The sequence below is a fragment of the Gallinula chloropus genome, assembly GCF_964237585.1.
Source record: "Gallinula chloropus genome assembly, contig: HAP1_SCAFFOLD_424, whole genome shotgun sequence".
Classification (NCBI taxonomy): Eukaryota; Metazoa; Chordata; class Aves; order Gruiformes; family Rallidae; genus Gallinula; species Gallinula chloropus.
In genome coordinates, this window is record NW_028168786.1 from 24,314 (window position 1) to 30,313 (window position 6,000).

Genomic DNA, 6,000 nt, shown 5'->3' on the forward strand with positions numbered 1-6,000 from the left:
GATGCGGGGTGCCCCAGGGGTGTCTGGGGGATGCAGGGTGTCCCAGAGGGTGTCCAGGGAGCCCTGGGGGTGTCCAGGGGATACAGGGTGCCCCGGGGGTGCCTGGGGGTGCCCCAGGGGTGTCCAGGGAGTGCCGGAGTGTCCAGGGGATGTGGGGTGCCCCTGGGGTGTCTGGGGGATGTGGGGTGTCCCAGAGGGTGTCCAGGGGATGCGGGGTGCCTCAGGGGTGTCTGGGGGATGTGGGGTGTCCCAGAGGGTGTCCAGGGAGCCCTGGGGGTGTCTAGGGGATGTGGGGTGCCCCAGGGGTGTCCAGGGGATGCAGGGTGCCCCTGGGGTATCTGGGGGATGTGGGGTGTCCCAGAGGGTGTCCAGGGGGTGCGGGATGCCTCGGGGGTGTCTTGGGGATGCGGGGTGTCCCAGAGGGTGTCCCTGGGGGTGCCTGGGGGATGCGGGGTGTCCCTGGGGGTGTCCAGGGGATGTGGGGTGCCCCAGGGGTGTCCAGGGAGCCCTGGGGGTGTCCAGGGGATGCGGGGTGCCTCAGGGGTGTCTGGGGGATGTGGGGTGTCCCAGAGGGTGTCCAGGGAGCCCTGGGGGTGCCCAGGGGATGCGGGGTGCCTCGGGGGTGCCCGGGGGTGCCCCGGGGGTGCCCGGGGGATGCGGGGTGCCTCAGGGGTGTCTGGGGGATGTGGGGTGTCCCAGAGGGTGTCCAGGGAGCCCTGGGGGTGCCCAGGGGATGCGGGATGCCTCAGGGGTGCCCGGGGGTGCCCCGGGGTGCTGGGTGCCCCCAGGCCGGGGTGTGTGAGCCGCTGCCCCCCCAGCTGCGGGACTTCCTGCTGGTCTACAACCGGATGACGGAGCTCTGCTTCCGCCACTGCGTCTGCAACCTCAACTACCGGCTGCTCACCGGGCGGGAGGTGAGGCCTGGGGGCGCTGGGACCCCCGCCCGGGCCCCCCCAGCCCCGCCCTGACTCCCCCTCCCCGCAGGAGACGTGCCTGGACGCCTGTGCTGGGAAGCTGGTGCGCTCCAACCACCGCCTGATGCGCGCCTACGTGGGGCTGATGCCCTCCATCCTGCAGCGCCGCGCCGCCGCCGCGCCCAGCGCGGCACAGGACGCACCCCCGGCACCGCCCCCGGGAACTGGGGCGCAGGGGACCCCTCCTGACCCCCCGCAGGGACCCTCGCTGGGGGCTGCTGGTGCTGGGCCGTAGCGCGGGGGTGGGTGGCTGCGGGGTGCGGCGGGTCCCCCATCGCCAGGAGGGACTTTGGGGGGGCCCGTGGGGCGCTCTGGGCCCCCGCTTGGGAGCAGCAGGTCCCCTCTGTACCGATACCTGACCCTGTGGGTCAGGGTCCTCTGGTCCGAGGGTCTCCCAGTGGGATCCGTCCCGTGCGACTGGGGCTGGTGGGGGCACCCAGACTGGGGTCACGGTGCCAGCGCCCCCCACCCAGTTTGGGGTGAGCCCACCCAGTTCAGGGTGAGCCCCAGGCTCTGTCCTGCCAGCCCCACGTGGAGCTTCCCTGCTCTGGGCTGGGGCTGCATCTGCACCCAGGAAACGGACTCCTGGTGCTAATAAAGCTCATCTTCGTTAACATCTCGCTGCTAACGAGCCGCAGGGGGAGCAGGGCCCTGGGTGGCACAGCCCCCCCAGGCTGGGGTTGCCACTGTCCCCCCAGGAGCCTCTTTGTCCCCACTTTGGTTCCCATCCCGGCTCCGTGGGCACCGGCCCTTCGTCCTGGGGGGGGTGGGAGTGGGTGGGGAGGGGCTGGAGGTGGCTGAGCCCCCGGTTGTGTGACAGACGTGGCGGTTTGGGGGTGCCAGGTGACGTTCCTGGCTGCTCAGGGCAGCCCCCCCAGTCTGGGGAGCCCCATTGAAAGGAGACGAGTGCAGGGGAAGGGGCTGGGGGGCCCTGGGGGGCAGCAGGGTGCCCATGACCAGCACCGTGCCCAGGGAGGCTGGTGGTGTCCTGGGGGGCAGCATCCCCCTCCCAACACCACCCTCCAGGTGTGAGGCAGCGTCTCCTGCATCACCTCCCACATCATCTGCATGTGCATCACCCCCTGCATCACCTCCAGCATCTCCTGCATGTGCATCAGCTCCTGCATCTCTCCCTGCATCACCTCCCGCATCTCCTGCATCTCCTGTATCTCCTGCCACATCACCTCCAGCATCTGCTGCATCACCTCCCACATCATCTGCATGTGCATCACCCCCTGCATCACCTCCTTCATCACCTCCAGCATCTCCTGCACCATCTGCACGTGCATCACCTCCAGCATCTCCCCCTGCATCACCTCCCACATCTCCTGCATGTGCATCACCTCCTGCATCTCCTGTATCTCCTGCCACATCACCTCCAACATCTGCTGCATCACCTCCCACATCACATCCTGCATCTCCTGCATCATCTGCATGTGCACCATCTCCTGCATCTCCCCCTGCATCTCCGGCATCTCCTCCCACATCACCCCCTGCATCACCTGCATGTGCATCACCTTCAGCATCTCCTCCTGCATCTGCATCACCTCCTGCATCTCCCCCTGCATCACCTTCCACATCGCCTCCCATATCTCCTGCATCTCCCCCCACATCACCCCCTGCATCTCCTGCATCACCCCCCACATCACCTGCATCTCCACCCCCATCACCCCCCACATCACCCCCTGCATCTCCTGCATCACCCCCCACATCACCCCCTGCATCTCCCCCCACATCACCGCCTGCATCTCCCCCTGCATCTCCTGCATCACCTCCTGCATCTCCCCCCACATCACCTGCATCTCCCCCCACATCACCCCCTGCATCTCCTGCATCACCCCCCACATCACCCCCTGCATCTCCCACCACATCTCCCCCTGCATCTCCTGCATCACTCCCCACATCACCTGCATCTCCCCCCACATCACCCCCTGCATCTCCCCCCCATCACCCCCCACATCACCCCCTGCATCACCCCCCACATCACCCCCCACATCACCCCCTGCATCTCCCACCACATCTCCCCCTGCATCTCCTGCATCACCCCCCACATCACCCCCTGCATCTCCCACCACATCACCCCCTGCATCTCCTGCATCACTCCCCACATCACGTGCATCTCCCCCCACATCACCCCCTGCATCTCCCCCCCATCACCCCCCACATCACCTGCATCACCCCCCACATCACCCCCTGCATCTCCTGCATCACCCCCCCCATCTCCCCCTGCATCCTCCCGTGGTGCCCAGGTGCAGCCACAAGGGGCCCAGTCTGATTCCCCACGTGCAGAACCAGCCCCGGGACGTCCCGCTGGGGTCAGGGACCCCCGAGCTGCCAGCACGGGGCCTCCTGTGTCCCCCCCTCCCTGCTGCACCCTGGGCCACGTGCCTGGTGCCCCTGGGACCCCCTGGAGCCCCCCAGCCCAGTGTCCGTGCTGCTGGGGTGCTGCTGGGGGTGCCCCCAGCGCGCTGGGTGCCAGGCTCAGGGCTGGGTGCTGCTGAGCAGCGGGGACGGGCTGGGGGGGGCGCAGAGGAGGGGGACAGGGCTGGTCTGAGGGCTGGGAGACCCGCTGTGCGTGAGGAACCAGGGAATCCCAGGCTGGGGGAGGGGGGAAGGGACCCTCCGAGCCCACCCAGTCCCCCCTGCAGTGCCAGGGACATCTTCACTAGAGCAGGGTGCTCAGAGCCACATCCACCCTGACCTGGGATGTCCCCAGGGATGGGGCCTCCCCCACCTCTCTGGGCACCCTGGGCCAGGGTCCCACCCCCCTCAGAGGGAAGTTGTTCCTCAGGTCTCCCCTAACCCTGCCCTGCTCCAGCTTAACCCACCCCCCCCAGCCCATCGCTCCAGGCCCTGGGAATGGGAAGGTCTGGGAGAGCTCCCTGAGGAGCCCCGTCGCATCCCTGGGTGGGCTTCTGGGGGTCTTGGGGAGGTGGGAGGTTCCTCTCCCAGCCCCCCCAGACTGCACCATCTCCCACCCCCAGGGCTCTGGCTCAGCCCATCCTGGGGTGCCCACTCACCCCTCTCACCCAGGGGCTCGCTGGAAGCTCCTTCCCCAGGACACAGACACCCCAGGGAGGACTGTGGATGCCCAACGGGTGCCCAGGGAGGCCAAAGGGTGCCCAAGGATGCCCAAGGAGGCCTGTGGATGCCCACGGGTGCCCAGGGAGCCCAAAGGGTGCCCACAGGTGCCCATGGAAGCCCAAGGATGCCCAAGGAGGCCTGTGGAGTCCCACAGATGCCCAAGGAGGTGTGTGGAGACCCAGGGATGCCCACAGATGCCCATGGAGACCCAGGGATGCCCAAGGAGACCCATGGATGTCCACAGGTGCCCATGGATGCCCATGGAGACCCATGGATGCCCAAGGAGACCCATGGATGTCCACAGATGCCCATGGATGCCCAAGGAGACCCATGGATGCCCACAGGTGCCCATAGATGCCCAAGGAGACCCATGGATGCCCACAGGTGCCCATGGAGGCCCAGGGATGCTGCTGTCCCCTCAGCAGCCCAGCCAAAGGCCCTGGCCCTCCCCGGGTGACCCCTCTCCCTGCTCACAGAGCAGCAGCCCCGCAGGGTGTCCCTGCGCCAACGCTCCCCTGTCCCACTCCAAACTCTGCCCTGGGCTCTGGGGGGGGGCTGCAGACAAACGAGCTCCAGCACTGGGTGCTCCTCCCAGCCCCGGGTGCTCCTCCCAGCCCCCTCTGGGGAAGGCTGCAGGGGTGGGAAGGGCCCCCCAGAGCCCATGGGGTCCCACCCCCTGCCCAAGCAGGGTCCCTAGGACAGGTCAGGGCTGGAATCTCTCCAGAGAAGGAGACTCCACACCCCCTGGGCAGCCTGGCCCAGGGCTCCCTCACTCTCACAGGCACAAAGTTCCTCCTGCCATCCCCATGGAGCTTCCTCTGCTCCAGCTGCACCCGCTGCCCCGTGTCCTGTCGCTGCCACCCCTGAGCAGAGCCTGGCTCTGGCCTCCTGACTCTCCCCCTTTCCATGTTTACAGACAGTGATGAGCTCACCCCTCAGTCTCCTCTTCTCCAGGCTGAAGAGCCCCAGCTCCCTCAGCCTCTCCTCACAAGGAGGGGGTTCCCCTCCCTCCATCACCTTGGTGTCCCTGTGCTGGGCTCTCCCAAGGAGTTCTGTGTCCTTCCTGAGCTGAGGGGCCCAGAGCTGGACCCAATATTCCAGGTAGGGTCTCACCAGGCAGAGCAGAGGGGCAGAAGGACCTCTCCTGACCTATTAACCATCCCCCTTCTCACACACAGAATCACAAGGGTGGAAAAGCCCTTTGAGATCATCAAGTCCAACCAATCCCATCCTGTGCTGCCCCAGCTCCCTGAGCACCTCATCTCCCCTCTGTTAAACACCCCCAGGGCTGGGGACTCAGCCCCTCCCTGGGCAGCCTGTGCCACAGCCCCACAACTCTGCCAGGGAAGAACTTTGCCCTCCCAGCTGAGCTGACCCTGCCCTGGGGCACCTTGAGCCCAGTGCCCCTTGTCCCATCTCCTGTCCCCTGGCTGCAGAGACCATCGCCCACCTCTCTGCACCCTCCTGGCAGGGCAGGGGAGGTGGGGAGAAGGGCTCCCCTCAGCCTCCTCTTCTCCAGGCTCAGCACCCCCAGCTCCCTCAGCTGCTCCTCAGAGGATTTGCCCTCCAGCCCCTTCCCCAGCCTGGTTGCCCTTCTCTGCACTCGCTCCAGGACCTCCCTGTCCTTCTGGTGCTGAGGAGCCCAGAACTGGACCCAGCACTCCAGCTGCAGCCTCCCCAGTGCCCAGCCCAGGGGCACAATCCCCTCCCCAGCCCCACTGGCCACGCTGGGTCTGGCACAAGCCAGGCTGCCCTTGGCCTTCCTGCCCCCCGGGCACACTGCTGGCTCCTGGTCAGTCCCAGTCACCCAACACCCCCAGGCCCCTCTCCCCACACCCCTCCCCAGCAGCCCAGTCCCCACACTGGTCCCTGGGGCTGCTCCAGGAGCTCGGTGGCTCAGAAGGACGCTGTGGCTGCAGGAGCTGCAGAAGGAGGCCCCAGG